This window comes from Vanessa cardui, chromosome 29 (genome assembly GCF_905220365.1).
Source record: "Vanessa cardui chromosome 29, ilVanCard2.1, whole genome shotgun sequence".
NCBI classification, from domain to species: domain Eukaryota; kingdom Metazoa; phylum Arthropoda; class Insecta; order Lepidoptera; family Nymphalidae; genus Vanessa; species Vanessa cardui.
Window position 1 is genome coordinate 4,454,866 of NC_061151.1, and position 16,097 is coordinate 4,470,962.

Genomic DNA, 16,097 nt, shown 5'->3' on the forward strand with positions numbered 1-16,097 from the left:
GCAAAGTTAAATTGTCTGCGGAATTTTATTATATAGGCACAGACAGCGGTAAGCGACTTTGTTTTGTACTATGTAGTGATAATGAAGTCGGGCTTACGCGTCGGTGTGACGCGCGGCTAGAATTTCATCGCAAGCGGGATTATTCAAAGTACTCCACTAAACAATTTAACATACCGCTCTTAGAATAACTGGTGCTCGCTAACGTTTCGAACGTTAATATTTCCCACGACATTCGTAATTACTGAAGGTAATTGCTTCGGAATATGTCGGAAAAACCAAGTCGATGGAATCGCTTCAGATCTTAAAGGTCGTATCGCAACAATTTGTTTTTTATGTTATAGGTTGATGGACGAGCATATAGGCCACCTGATGGTAAGTGGTCACCAACACCCATAGACAATGAAGCTGTAGGAAATATTAACTATTCATTACATCGGCAATGTGCCACCAACCTTGGGAACTAAGATGTTATGTCCCTTGTGCCTGTAGTTACACTGGCTCACTCACCTTTCAAACCGGAACACAACAATACTGATTACTGTTATTTGGCGGTAGAATATCTGTTGAGTGAGTGGTACCTACCCAGACGGGCTTGCGGCTTGTGTCGACTTCGCACGGATGGACATAAGTTTTTTTTGTATATTTATATTTTTTTGTTGCCTTTTTCCAATACGTTTTACAAATGTCGTTTCATTTCAACTTATCTACACAAAAACCTTAAAAAAATATATACCTGAACCTTCCTTATGAATTTTTCTGTCTATTAGTGAAAACCGCATTAAAATCCGTTCAGTAATGTTGGAGTTTTCATATTTGTGCACTATAATATGTGCTGCGCAGCTGACTAGTCCCCAATGGAAAACAAGGATGGCATCTGAGTTAGCAAGATAAGCTGAACGACGAAAAATTATTTTGATTCAACTGCTTTGTGGGCTCAAAAATCCGCTCAATTAAAAGGTCATTGGTATTTTCCCTCTGGAAGTTCTCAAAAGTAACTCTTTCCTTCGAACTGCCTTATCTGACTTGTCAGTAGTGAGCGCAATGAACACCATAATATCTCCTGCACTATGCGCCCTTTATGAATTTATATCGGCTGGCCAACATTCGCTCGCGTGGTTATGAACTAAGTCCAAAAAAGCAACTCGTATCTCATCCGCTGAAAACTATAGATCGATTCGAAATCCTCTTATGTTCATTTTATAAAATAGTTTTCACCGTAAATTAGATTTGAATCTCGAATGAAAGCTTCCGCAAATAGTTGTAGCGCTTCTATCGGTTTTTAATTTGTAACGGAAAATTAATTCCGTTCGATAATTTGATGAGCTGTTGACTTATGAAATGGTTTTCGAAATTATGTTTCGTAGAATAAACGTATTGTATTTTCAGTTGTGATATATGAGGGTTTCATCGATGGTAGGGATTTCTGCAAGCCCGTCTGGGTAGGAGCCACTCATCAGATATTCGACCGCCAAACAACAGTAATTAGTATTGTTGTGTTCCGGTTTGAAGGGTGAGTGAGCCAGTGTAACTACAGGCGCAAGGGACATAACATCTTAGTTCCCAAGATCGGTGGCGCATTGACGATGTAAGGAATTGTTAATATATCCTGCAGAGCCATTGTTTATGAGCGTTGGAGACCACTTACCCACCTTACTTACCTGACTAATATGGAAGCATTACAGTTACTTTTGGATAGTCAGACACTACCACTGGTTCGGAAAAGGAAACTACCTGTCCTGAGAAGAACCGATGAAAGAAACTCAGCGGGTCTCTTTTTTGTCAAACTAGCTATATACATATACTGCATATGATGATGGGCGATGGGGCAAAAAAGTTTTCGAGTGGAGACCACGTACCGGCAAGCGCAGCGTAGGGCGTCCCCCCGCGAGAGGGACCGACGATCTGGTCAAGTTCGCGGGGTATCGCTGGATGCAGGCCGCTACTCACCCATCAAGGTGGAAATCATTGGGAGAGGCCTATGTTCAGCAGTGGACGTCCTACGGCTGAGATGATGACTGCATATGAATAGAAGTAGCGAGGAGGCGATCGGCCGCGGACTTTTACCACAAATAATGGCGCCTATGTGTGGAACTGCACTACATTTATTTTATTTGACATTTTGTCTATGTTAACTACGATATTCTACATACAATAATACTTATACACGTAATACTTTTTTATCAATGTACATACGTTACTTCCTTTAAATTTCAAATTTGAATATCATTCCGCTACGATTTCTTGTCTCAGATATAACCTGTATCTTCAGATAAAAGTATTTAGCAAAACCAAAGAAGTTTTCTCTAACCTGCCTGAATACCGAACATCACAACCCCGCCTGACCCTGGTTATAAATTAATTAATATATTCGTTCAGGGCAATCGTGAAGCTTTAAAAGTGCATGATATGATTCAAGAATATTTTTTGGTACGAAGTAACTTATCGTACCTGACATGCGTAAATTTATCAATGTTTTTGTATTAAATGATAGATTACAGTTATACAATCTTGTATAGATTACTATGCCTTATTTATTACTAGGTGTCGTAGATTCGCTCGCGTTTTAGGGGTTTCGTTGTTATTCATAACGCAAAAAATGGCCTGTCTCCTTTATTGGAGTTTAAATTTCCTTCATACCGAAATTTTATCAAATTCGGTTAAGCGTTTTATTTATTTATTCGGGTTTAATAAACAGCGTCACAATAGGGCTAAATATTAAGTTTAGATTCAAAAAACAAAATACATAATTGTGAAACCAACACCGTTAACCACAGAATATTATATATTATACTAAAGTTATTGAGAGATATACGATGCAATTTTTATATATTTTCTTAATTTGTATGTATATATTATTTATTTATTTAACTGAGGAACAAAAAAAATGAAAAGAAATAACAAATTTTAAAGTAGACAGAATAAATTAAAGTATAGTAAATAAATATCGGAATAACAATTTTGGTAGCTCAAAAAAATTATTGGTTTGGTAGTGAAAGAGCGACATACAGATTGATTTACTTTCACAATTATAATATTAGTTAAGATTGTTTTTTTTTTATTTATTTAAACATAAGTTTTGATTAAATTAATTGATAATATTAAACATTAATTATGTACCCGCTCGGAGGTTGCGCCTGCAATTGATCATAGGAGTAACATCTCTTTGAACTGTAATTACACCGGCTTACGTATGTACCCTCCGCGCTGAAATAGAGGAACGAACAGTTACTATCAATATTACGGAAACGAAATTCAACGCTCCCTTAATGTCAAAGCATTTGCGGTTAATGATTTTCAAACTAAGAACTACAACGGGGATTCCCCTGATGTCGGGTTTTTTTATGTAATCTATATTTGGCGACGATTTTTTTAATACTAACGACCCGACTTTGCTTTGCATGGACAATACTGATACTAATACTAATATACTACAGAATTTGTTTATTTACATATTCACATTACATTACAAACTTCTAAAATTATCATTGTTTCTTTACTATATTGTCCATGTATTATATGCAAAAACCTTCCTCTCGAATCTCTCTATCTAAAAAAAAAACGGCATTAAAAGCCGTTGCGTAGTTTTATAGATATAAGCATACAAAGGGACATAGGGACAGAGAAAGCGACTTTGTTTTATACTATGTAGTGATGTTCTTGATAAACTTGATAGGATATGACGTTTCCTAATGTTTTACCTAATCCTGGATGACGTCATTGTCTCGATAGTCAGAGATAAGAACGCGGCGAAATAAAGCGTCTAACGATTGGCCACTAAGTATACGCACACTTGTATTGTATTATTATGATTGGCTAGTCTGAAGCGTAGATGTCACGCACACTTAGATAATCCGGTTGATTTGTTTGTTTTAGTTCTTTTGTAGTGGGACGCTATGTATATATATAATATTAAGGTATGTACTAGCAGCCGGTCCCGGCTTTATATGGGTGGACATGTTTTTTTTTTTTTATATTTTTACCGTTGTTGTTTTTTTAACCATGTTTAACAATTGTCGTTCTATTTCAAATTATATATCTGTACGCTCCTTTTGAATTCCTCTATCTGAAATCATATAATAGTTTTGGAGTTTTTCTCGAACATGCAGACGGACAGACGCAGTCGTCCCATGTTTTATAATATGTACCGATAAATATTCTAAGATGTACAATACTTAATTGCTATTAAAGCCAGTAGTTAAACACGGTATCATCTTTTTTGTGAATCGTATACGAAGAGATTAAAATAAATACGAAATCTCACCGCCGAAGGGCAAATTTTAATAAATCATTTAATATTCTAAACGCAAAATGAAGGAAAAATACTCTCCGCGAACGTAAATATTAGATTTATGTTATACTTTTAATGTAATTATTGCGTTTCGTAATGTTTTATGAATTCATATTGTATTTATAAGGGTTTTTTATTGTGATGATGTAATCTTGACCGATATTGGCTACAACGGTCAATTGAGAAGGAGATCAACTACGCAGCACATATCATAGTGTGCGTGTGTGTGTGTGTGTGTGTATGCGCATGTGTGTTTGCGTGCAAACATAGGTATACCTAACCTACATCGATGGTTGTCTAGGAGAGATCGCGATGAGGTCGCTAAAATTGTACGCCTTTTTTTATTTAGGCTGGATCCATGTTGTATTTATTTATTTTCTCTGTATGGTGTACAATCTTCATACTTATCTTTACATAGTATAAAACGCTGTCCGCTGTCTGTACCTATGTGTCTGTATCTCTTAAAATAACGCAACGATTTTGGATGCAATTTTTTTTTAATAGATAGAGTGATTTAAGAGGAAGTTGTTTGTATATCTTGCATAGACTATAATAAAGAAACACTGATAATTTTAGAAGTTTGCGATGTGATGTCGTAAATATACAAACTCTGTAGTATATTTAGTATCAGTATTGTACCCGTGCGAAGCTGGTTCGGGTCGCTAGTAAACTATGAAAGTGCACCCTCTTTCTCCGATGGGACGACAAATCTGACACGACCGGAAGAAGTTCAGGTGCAGGACCAACTTCTCCACCAACGGATCCGGAGTACACGCCCTCAGCTTTCAAACTCCAGTTCAGTACTGAGAATTTTTCAATGATGATGATATCTGCGCCCTTATGTAGAACCTGAATCAACGATACAGTTTCTTTATCGTATTGAGTAGGCAGATTATTATCAAGTGGGCCACGCGATGGAAATTGAAAGAGATACTTGGATGTGGGCCCTTACATCGCCAATGTATGACCAACCTTGGAGAAATATTTATGAATTCGGAACCGGTACTTAAAAGGGCGCAAACGACCCTCAAATCGAAACAATAATAATCTTTGGCGGTAGTAAAGTAACAGCCTGTAAATTTCCTCCTCTCCTTTTGAGAAGGTTTGGAATATATTCAGGTACATTTAGGATCATTCAGGTTACCTCACGATGTTTTCCTTCACCGCCGAGCACGATATGAATTATAAACACAATTAAGCACATATATATAGTGGTGCTTGTCTGGGTTTGAACCCGAAGTCATCGGTTAAGATGCACGCGTTCTTACCACTGGGCCATCTCAGCTCCATTTGGCGGCAGGATATACAATAAATATATATTTTACAACATCACATTCATTACTCTGATCCCAATGTAAGTAGCTAAAGCACTTGTGTTATGGGAAATCAGAAATGTGATGAATCAGAAATGTGATTCTGGTTGATTCTGCTCCAAGCCTCTCAAACGGTATGAGGCCTTACCTCAGCATCGAGATATTGATATACTATTTAAATATAATCAATAACGTTGAAATAAACTTGGTTGAATAAAAATGTTGAAATATATCATCGTACCTATAACACAAACGTATCGATAATTTAACAACGTTACTACATTGAAATCGAGACGTGTAGTGCCGTACACGTGAAGATATCGATAACTCAATATCGACACTGGAACTACCACGCTCGCTCGTAATTAAATAAGTTGCTTTAGTATCATACCGATATTACTCTTGTAGATCTTATTAGGGTTGGAACGCAATGGATTTTATTTTCTACACTATGTATTGTTTTGTTTAATATATAAACCCTAAGTGCCCTTAGTACTGGGCTAAGGCCTCCTCTCCCTTTGAGGAGAAGGTTTTTGGAACATCCACCATTCTGTTAAAATGGGGGTTGGTGGAATACACATGTGGCAGAATTTCTATGAAATTAGATACATGCGGGTGTTTTCCTTCAACGCCAAGCACGAGATGAATTATGAACACAAATTAAGACATGAATATTCAGTGGTTCTTGCCTGGGTTTGAACCCGCAATCATTGGTTGCATGCATACGCTCTCACCACTGTGCCATTTCGGCTCTATATACTATACCATAGATATAAAGCAACTCTGTCTGTCTGTATGTCTGTCGCTCGTTCACTACCAAACCGCTGAACCGAATTTGATAAAATTTGCTTTGAAGTAAATTTGAACTCCATGGAAGGTTATAGCCTACTTTTTTGCCTAACACGTGACAACTAAACCCCTAAAACGCGAGCAAAGCAGCGGGCTACAACTAGTTTATTATAAGTAATCGTGTATCAACCGTTCATCCGTCGGTCTGCTCGTAAATAAAATGAACGTAAGTTATAATCTGTTACACAAAAGGTTTTCCCTTTAACCGTAAGGACATGAAACTCGGTTGACGTCCGTGCTGACGTTTCGTTTACATACAGCTCTCTGGATTCATCCCGACGTATACAGGGATTGCTTCACCGCAGAATCATAAACGAATTTTGCACGTGAACAACTCTACGCCCTATTCCGACCGTAGGAGAAGAAAGGCCGTATAAACATTTGACAGCATATTATCGACGCGAGAACCCAGTGGTTAGAACGCGTGCATCTTAACCAATGATTGCGGGTTCAAACCCAGGCAAGCACCGCTGATTCATGTGCATAGTTTGTCTTTATAATTCATCTCGTGCTCGGCGGTGAAGGAAAACATCGTGAGGAAACCTGCATGTGACAAATTTCATAGAAATTCTGCCACATGTGTATTCCAGCAACCCGCATTGGAACAGCGTGGTGGAATATGTTCCAAACCTTCGCCTCTAAGGGAGAGGAGGCCTTTAGCCCAGCAGTGGGAATTTACAGGCTGTTGTTGTTGTATCGACGCCACACCATTGGTCGAGAACTTGATTGATCTATGATACTCACTTTGGATTTCAGAGAATATGGCGCTTTGTACATAATATAACGGTACCTTGGAATACTCTCCTTAATAATAATTTTATCTTCGTAATTTTTTGCCTCTCTCGTAGATTACAATACAAACACACAGTCAAAAAAGTGGTAGTTTTATATATTGTAACATGTAATACTTTTGATTTAAAAGAAATTTAATTTCATATCTTGGTTGCTTATTATATTCATTTGTATAGATATATCGACATTTTTTTTACATTAAATTAACAACCTCTCAATGTCACTCTGGGCCACCTCTCCCTTTGAGGAGAAGGTTTGGAACATATTCCACCACGCTGTTCCAATGCAACCCGCATTCCTTCGTGACCGAGCACGAGATGAATTATAAACACAGATTAAGCACATGAATACTTAGTGGTGCTTGTCTGGGTTTGAACTCGCGATCACCGGTTAAGCACGCACACGTACCAACCACTGTGCCATCTCGGCTCGACGTACTATATATCGACGTATTGTTTATAATAAAAATTGTTGCCGGCCTTTCAAAAAATTTTTGAAAGGCCGGCAACGCACCTGCAAGCCCCCTGGTGTTGCAGATGTCCATGGGCGGTGGTAGTCACTTTCCATCAGGTGAGCCTCCTGCTCGTTTGCCACATATGCCATAAAAAAATAATAATAATAATATTGTTTAACGAATTTTAATTTGTAGACGAATTGAATTGTAAAGCGTACTTCTCGTAAGTCTCGACTTCGATAAGAACTCGTGTAAAGCTGTCGCTTACAATGCTAATATTTTGCGTAAGCCGATCAACTCATTGCGCTCAATTTACTTCGCTATAAGTAAAAAATTTTCTTTTTAACTTAAAGGAGATTATATCGCGAAGGTAGAAAGAAAAATAAGTGTACGTTCGAAACGCGTGGGTTTCGAGTAATGCCCTTTGAAATTATACTGTGAGTTGTGACGTAAGCTTCCCTTTGATCGTTCGTTCGAATTAAATGTATTATAATATAGCTGTTTTATGTGTTTATAATTATTGAAAATCAATTTTTAATAAACATATTATGTGGGTTTAATTAAATTGGTGGGAGCCATTCGATAAGAAACTATGGGGATCTTTATTTAACAACCTTCTTAGTTGAGCTGTGTGGAGACCGGTTTTCATGGGTACGCCACTCCGAACTCCCAGGTTCGATTCCCGGTCGAAGCGATGTAGAAAAAAATCATTACTTTTACTATGTCGACAAGACTCTGCATTCTGAACTGGTGGTAGTTTCATTTCATTTAATTTAGTTTGTTAAATGACGATTCTATACGCCTACTTGAATGAAGTATATTTTGATTTCATGGCTGTTGGTGACCACTTACCATAATGTGGCTCATTTGCCCATTGCTTAGGCCAGTACCTAGCTTTTCTTCTCTGTTTGTGAATCCTTTGTTTTTATTACATCGGTAATAATTGATAAGCTTTAAAAAAAGTAAATTGGATAATAATCGGCGTATATAAATGCGTTATGTGTATGTTTTTCTTTATTTAAAAGCTTGGTTACACAAATGACTAAAGCGCTCTATGCTTCTTCCTTTACCAGAAGACATATGGTCTGGACCATCTGACGTTCAAAATTAGTCGTACAAGTTTTTACTTATGTTTTTCAATAAATCCATACATATAATAAAATCGAAGTGTCTGTTTGTAATATTAAAATAGCCCTTTTCTACTCAATGCATATGTATGTATACACGATACATATATCAAAATAACATTTTTTGCGATTTTTGTCGGTCTGTCTGTTTGTTCCGGCTAAAATCTGGAACGGCTGAACCGATTTTGACAGGACCTTCACTAGCAGATAACTGATATAATAAGGAGTAACTTGGGCTACATAATTTTTTTTTTTTGTTAAATCCAAACGCGTACATGGTCGAGGGTACAGCTAGTTTTCAATAATTTTATAATAATAATAAATAAATAAATATGAGACAACATCACATACATTACTCTGATACCAATGTAAGTAGCTAAAGTACTTGTGTTATGGAAAATCAGAAGTAACGACGGTACCACAATCACCCAGACCCAAGACGACATAGAAGACTAGTGATAATCTACATTGACTCGGGCGGGAATCGAACCCGGGACCTCGGAGTGGCGTACCCACCACTCGACCACGGAAGTCGTCAATATAATTGTTACTAATATTGTCAAATTTCGAGCACTCGTTTAATACTAGTCGATTGGGGATAGTCTGAAACAACGATATTATATATTCGATAGGAAAAACTCTTGCGATATTATATTTATTAACCACGTATCACATATATTATTCGTCGAAGCAAGTTCACTTATGTTAATGCCAGGGGAAACGATCTGTTTATGTGTTTGTTACCTTATAACTCGTGCATAGAACGCCATGTCCGTTGGAAATGGCGTCAAGTGTTTTTGATTTATTTTCAATGTGATATATTTTTCTTGTCTTATTTATCTTGTAGTGAATAGTTTTTCTCGTATTTCATTTATATCTATGTATATTTATATTATAAATTGCACCATTGCTGTGTCATTTCAAGTGTCATAGAAAAATAATTAAAATACTAACCTATGAAATAATTTTTTATTGTTGATAACAAAATGTGACGTCGTTACTTGATAAAATATAAATAAAATATTAAATTAAATAAATGTGAAAGTAACTATGTCTGTTCATGTGTCACTCTTTCACGACCAAACCGCTGAACCGACTTTCATGAAATTTGGTATGAAGCTAACTTGATCTCCAAGAAAGGACATGGGCTACTTTTTTCCCTAATACATGTTAACCAACACCCTAAAACGCGTGTGAAGCCGCGGGCGATAACGAGTACTTTATATGAAGCTTAAAATTTCGTAAGCAAGAGCTGTGATTAAATAATCAAAGGAATGAACTGCCCATGGACAATGGTGCTGTAAGACAAATAGTCTTACAATACTTAGTGGAAAAATAGTTCTAGAAATCTTGAATTATTCGAGTCGAGATGGCCCAGTGGTTAGAACGCGTGCATCTTAACAGATGATTGCGGGTTGAAACCCAGGCAAGCACCGCTGATTCATGTGCTTAATTTGTTTGTATAATTCACATCTCGTATTCGGCGGTGATGGAAAACATCGTGAGGAAACCTGCATCTGACAAATTTCATAAAAATTCTGCCACATGTGTATTCCATTCTCCTCAAAGGGAGGGCCTTTAGCCCAGTAGTGGGAATTCACAGGCTGTTGTTGTTGTTTGAATTATCCTATGGTATTGATTATTTTATCCAAATTAAAGAAGTGAAATTACATAGGATATATTTAGTTTAGTGGTATTACACTGTTTGTAGTCCATATCATAGCAAAGCCTTGTATATCTCTACTTATCGGGACATATAGAGTACTTTGTTATATTGAATATGCGTTTTGTTAACAATTGTCTAACATTAGCTCGCGATATCGTATGAAATCGAGAGGCTTGATCGTACGGAGTGCATATTTCACTAATTAAATCATAACATAACCGGCTTTGACAATATACCTGCTGCACGTATCATGTTACTCAGCGAATGTAACTCTAACGAAATAATGACTAGGTTAACGTAAATAGATCGCGGGTGAAACTCTAATGTAAATAAAATATATGTATGTAATATAATGTTATATGTGTTGCCTTGCGTTTTTCCTTATCCCCTCAAGACTTGGATAACCTTTTAGAACACTCATGGACACCTAAATGTACCTCAAATTACCATTGGCAGTAGCTAATCTGGATGTAGTATTGACTGCCAATCTTTAGGAAGACCAGCTAACCACTTAGCATATACAGGTGTACTTGTTATTTGTTTCCATTCATAATTCGATGGGATGCGATCCGATGTTTGTTTTTTTTATGGTATAGGTTGGCGGACGAGCATATGGGCCACCTGATGGTAAGTGGTCACCATCACCCACAGACAATGACGCTGTAAGAAATATTAACTATTATTTACATCGTCAATGTGCCACCAACCTTGGGAACTAAGATGTTATGTCCCTTGTGCTTGTAGTTACACTGGCTCACTCACCCTTCAAACCGGAACACAACAATACTGAGTACTGTTATTTGGCGGTAGAATAACTGATAAGTGGGTGGCTAACCTACCCTAACCTACCCAGACGGGCTTACACAAAGCCCTACCACCAAGTAAATGTTCGACACAATCGGAAATAGTTCAAGTTTTATGTATTTTCTGAGGCTCGAACTCCAGCCTGTTACAGATCATAACATAAAGAAACTATTGGCTTTCGAGAAAGTCGAGAAACGATCTGTGGTCTTATGACAACACCTTGGAATCTGCATTCTTATCTCACACTATTAGAGCAAGCAGGAGGAGGGGGGGTGGGGGGTTATAAGTGATCCCTAACACTAACGCGATGGCTCGACTTTTGAACTTTGCGTCCGTCCTTCGCGCCGATGTTCTCCTCCAGTACAGACACATTCAATTTGCTCGCCTTATTTATTCATAATACAGCTTTTGATATAAATTAGTGTAAATTATTCATTAAATAATACAATTTTTATGGGATTATTTAACTTTGATAAGTAAATGATATATAAAGTACATTTTAAAAATATTTTTTTTATGTAATGTAATGTCTATCAAAGATATAAATATATCAATTACATTACGTCGTAAGTAAAAGTGTTACAGTTTGTTTTAAAAGCAAATTCCTTACATATAATTCACGGACTACAGTTGATAGCCTTGGTTCGAACCCAGAACCTGTAGATATGCCGCTCCCACGATGACACCGAGCCGAGATGGCCAAGTGGTTAGAACGCGTGCATCTTAACCGATGACAAAGCGATTCAAAGATTATTCAAAACCGTTCCGTAATCTCGTTCGTATAGCGTAAACACAGATGTCACTTTCACGGCGTCTCATGTTCTGTGTCATCTTATAAATATACAATATATTTGAATTCTATTTCGTGTTTATTCGTAAGTGAAGTACGTAATTGAAGTTATCTGTGATGTAACTCGGGGTAATTGATGCGATGGTATGTTTTTGAATAATTTATTTGTGTTTGTGTGTCGCTAGCTCTTGATCTGTATCTCTTTGGTCTTGTCGCTAGTTTGTGATGCTGGGCGGGACTAGGTCGAATCTAATTGCGGTTTTCTCTCGAGGAATTGTCTCGTGTAAATGTTGGGTTTTGAGTTTTTGTTTTAATTACTACCAGCTCGTCCCGGCTTCGCACGGGCTGTCATACGTCTTTTTTTTTTAGTGAGCACTTGTGTCTTTACGCACACTTATACACTACATACACCTGATATTTCTTGTGCTTCTGCTTTTGTAGAATGCCTTCGTTACGGAAATCGGTTAGTAAGACGCCATTATATGTGTCGTTTCAGTGTCTCTAGAAACCGTGACATTGTCTAATCTATAATTTTTTTTTACTCGTTCTCGCCCGCGGTTTTGCTCGTCTTTTAATCGTTGGTTATCAGATGTTTAATATCAAAAGTTGGCCATAACCTTCCGTGGATCACTTTATTACTAAATTTAATGATATTGGATAGTGTTTTGACCGTTACAGATCCATAGACAGACAGAGCTACTTTCGCATTATTAATAACGGCATATACTATTAAATAGCCTGTTGCTCGACTGTCTACATGATCATCATCACTACCTTCAAAAATTACATTATTAATAAATAAATTTGATTTTATTTCAGAAATATTATATTTACAAAATATATCGATATCATTTATGTCGATAAAGTCACATCACTAAATACAAAGTCACGTACCGTACGGAAACGTACAATTTATCCCTTCGCGTATTGTCGACGGTTTTTTTCCTCCAACTTTCTGTTTACGGGCGCGGAAGTTTCACGAATTTCGTTATACTTTATGTATTTTTATCAATTTTAATAAAGAAAAAGTTTTTCCATTGTGTTTGTATGATATAAATATATACTGTTACGTAAATATATTTGAATGGATATATGTATTTGTTTGTTTTACGGTTTGGTATATAAATTATGATGTTTTTTTTTTTTGCAATATTAACACTATCTAATTACCTGCACTATAATACTACCTATAGATGCATGTGACGTATGGAGGTTAATTATATTTGGTACCACTATCCTCGGGACCTGGGATGACTCGAATTCATGACCCTTGTGCTTGTAGTTACACTGGCTCACTCAACAATACCAAGTATTGCCCCTTCTTCGGTTTATTAGATTAAAATTTATAGTCGTAATTTTTAGTCTGTATATCACGTGACCTAAAACAAGCGCCGCCATTTTGTGACGTCATACAGGCAAAGACTGTCGTTTCAATATCGTATGGCACTTTGATAGACAACTATTCTGGGGTTTTAATGCTATTATTTGTACTTCCCACGAACGATAGCGATTATTATTTACTATTTTCCTGGAAGACCAAATATTTATAGCCTGGTAACGTTGAATGAGAGCCGGTCGTGCATACACAAAACTGTGGTTTCTGCCGATATGACGTCACCGAAATGATTGACAGCGTTTTTGCGGGAATAAGGGAGGTTTTAATTTTAATTTAATTCTTTACCAAGAAAACGTGTTTATTATGCGGAAATATCTTTTTTTGTGGCTTTTTCTCAGGAAAATCAACATTTTCAAACATAATAAAATTCCCTATAATAAAGAGTGGTGTGTGGCCATAGTTGTTTTGGTATACAGGTAACTAGCGACCCGACAACGCGAATGCTAAATATGTATATGACTTTTTAAATTTACATGGTTATTTTTTTTATTAAAGTTTCAAGACTCAAAAACTCGTGAACAAGACATTCGTAGATAATGTCGAAATATCATCGATTTATTACTGCTGTCAGTTCCGCAATAGCTTTAGGAGACCACTGAAAATCAGTGTAGAAGCAATTATGTTTCTATTTTTCACTGAGTGGATCTCCTTTTGGCTAAATTACACTGCTGCACACTAGTAAGTAAGTAAGTAAGTAACAGCCCGTAAATTTCCCACTGCTGAGAAAGGCCTCCTCGTCCGTTAAGGAGAGGGTTTGGAACATATTCCACCACGCTGTTCAAATGCGGGTTGGTGGAATGCACATGTGGCAGAATTTCGATGAAATTAGACACATGCAGGTTGCCTCACGATGTTTTCCTTCACCGCCGAGCACGAGATGAATTATAAACACAAATTAAGCACATATATATATAGCGGTGCTTGCCTAGATTTGAACTCACGATCATCGGTTAAGATGCACGCGTTCTAACCACTGGGCCATCTCAGCTCTGCTGCACACTATTTATTGTTTAATATTATTTTAATTATTAATTTTTTTACTCTCAAAACTTGTTCTGTTGTAGTTGTATTTTTAGTTATTATTTTTTTCTTGTTTGATGTATTTTAGAATAAGTGATACTTTGTTATGTTTCGTTTTTTATGTTGTGTGAAAGTAGTGTAATTTGCTCAATAAATGTTTATTATTATTATTAAATATCGAGCTCCAAAGAATAAAAATAAAAATCATGGTAAATATCCCGAAATTAATAACATTAATAATGTATATGACTGTATTGTCTACGTATTATATATAAAAACATTCCTCTCGAATCACTCTTATCTATCAAAAGAAAACCTCATCAAAATATGTTGCGTAATTTTAAAGATGTAAGCATACATAGGGAAAGACACTGGTAAGCGACTTTGTTTTATACTATGTAATTATATGTATATTTCATTTACATTACTTTATTTTATCTTATGTTAACTATTAAAGTAACTGCAATTACTTGAATACTGTTACACGGATTTAATAACTTGAGTGTACTTCGGACCCTAAGCACAGTTTCACATAGGGGTCGCTATGGGGTCTCGAGAGCACTATTCGTGATGTGGAAAACATGAAATGTTAACAACAAAAACTTGTTGTATAGAAGTGAAACGGTGTTTGAATATTGACCGACGGTTGTGAGTTCAAACCCGGGTAAGTTTAAATAAATTATATATGTATGTATGTGCTTCGTTAGAGTTTGCAATTAGACTGTGTTGTGTATCAAATGCTTGTGGTACCGTCGTTACTTCTGATTTTTCATAACACAATTGCTTCAGCTACTCACATTGTGATCAGAGTAATGTATGTGATGTTGTCCAATATTGTCCAATTTGACATTCATTCATTCATTGACGTATGCAAGTTAGTGAGGCGACGAAGGTTTGGACGTATGATTCATATCGGGGAAATTAACGCCATGTTATCCGTAAACTGCACTAATGAGTTCTATCCGTTATGTTGCATCCGTTGTTTAATGCACGCTTTGCAATTCTATACACGAACACGTCCCATTTTTGTATTCGTTTTGTGGTATACAGTTGTGGTGATGTCCTGACTGGGTTCGATGATAGACCACGGGACTAGAGCTGCCAGTGATTGTTTATAGGTAAACTCTGTATAGCCACATTGAGGATGGCAATTAAATGTCAAGGATGATAGTTAAGATGCAAGATGTTGATCTTGTTTTTGTGTAGGCTTTACGTCCTTTCCGAGGTACAGCAGTGTTATGTGATATTTTGTACTACTATTCAGAATTTATTGATCTGTCATTAGTATCTCAGGATCTGCGTAATGCGACGTGTCTGTATATTTTTTTATAAACTTTGTGCCCAATGGAAGCATTTGTTGTATATAACAGCCGCCAATATTGGTGATTTCGAATGGAGAGACCCTGTGTGATCAACTTGAAAGTTGTAAGAAATAAATAATTAAAAAATCGCAATGTAGGAACCCCACACTACCCCGTCGTCATCACTGCTTTTAGACATTACCGCTATAATTTATATTTGTAACAAAATACTACCATTAAGTAAAATCCCTTCTTGAAATCTTGAGAAACCGTATGCGTTTCCCACCGAAAAGTTTA

At 36.6% G+C, this 16,097-nt stretch overlaps 1 protein-coding gene across 2 annotated transcripts in view; it reads left to right on the forward strand.

Moving 5' to 3' along the window:
* Positions 1 to 16,097, forward strand: part of LOC124541924 — a 255,761-nt gene that overhangs the window by 100,054 nt on the left and 139,610 nt on the right. The window lies entirely within an intron of this gene.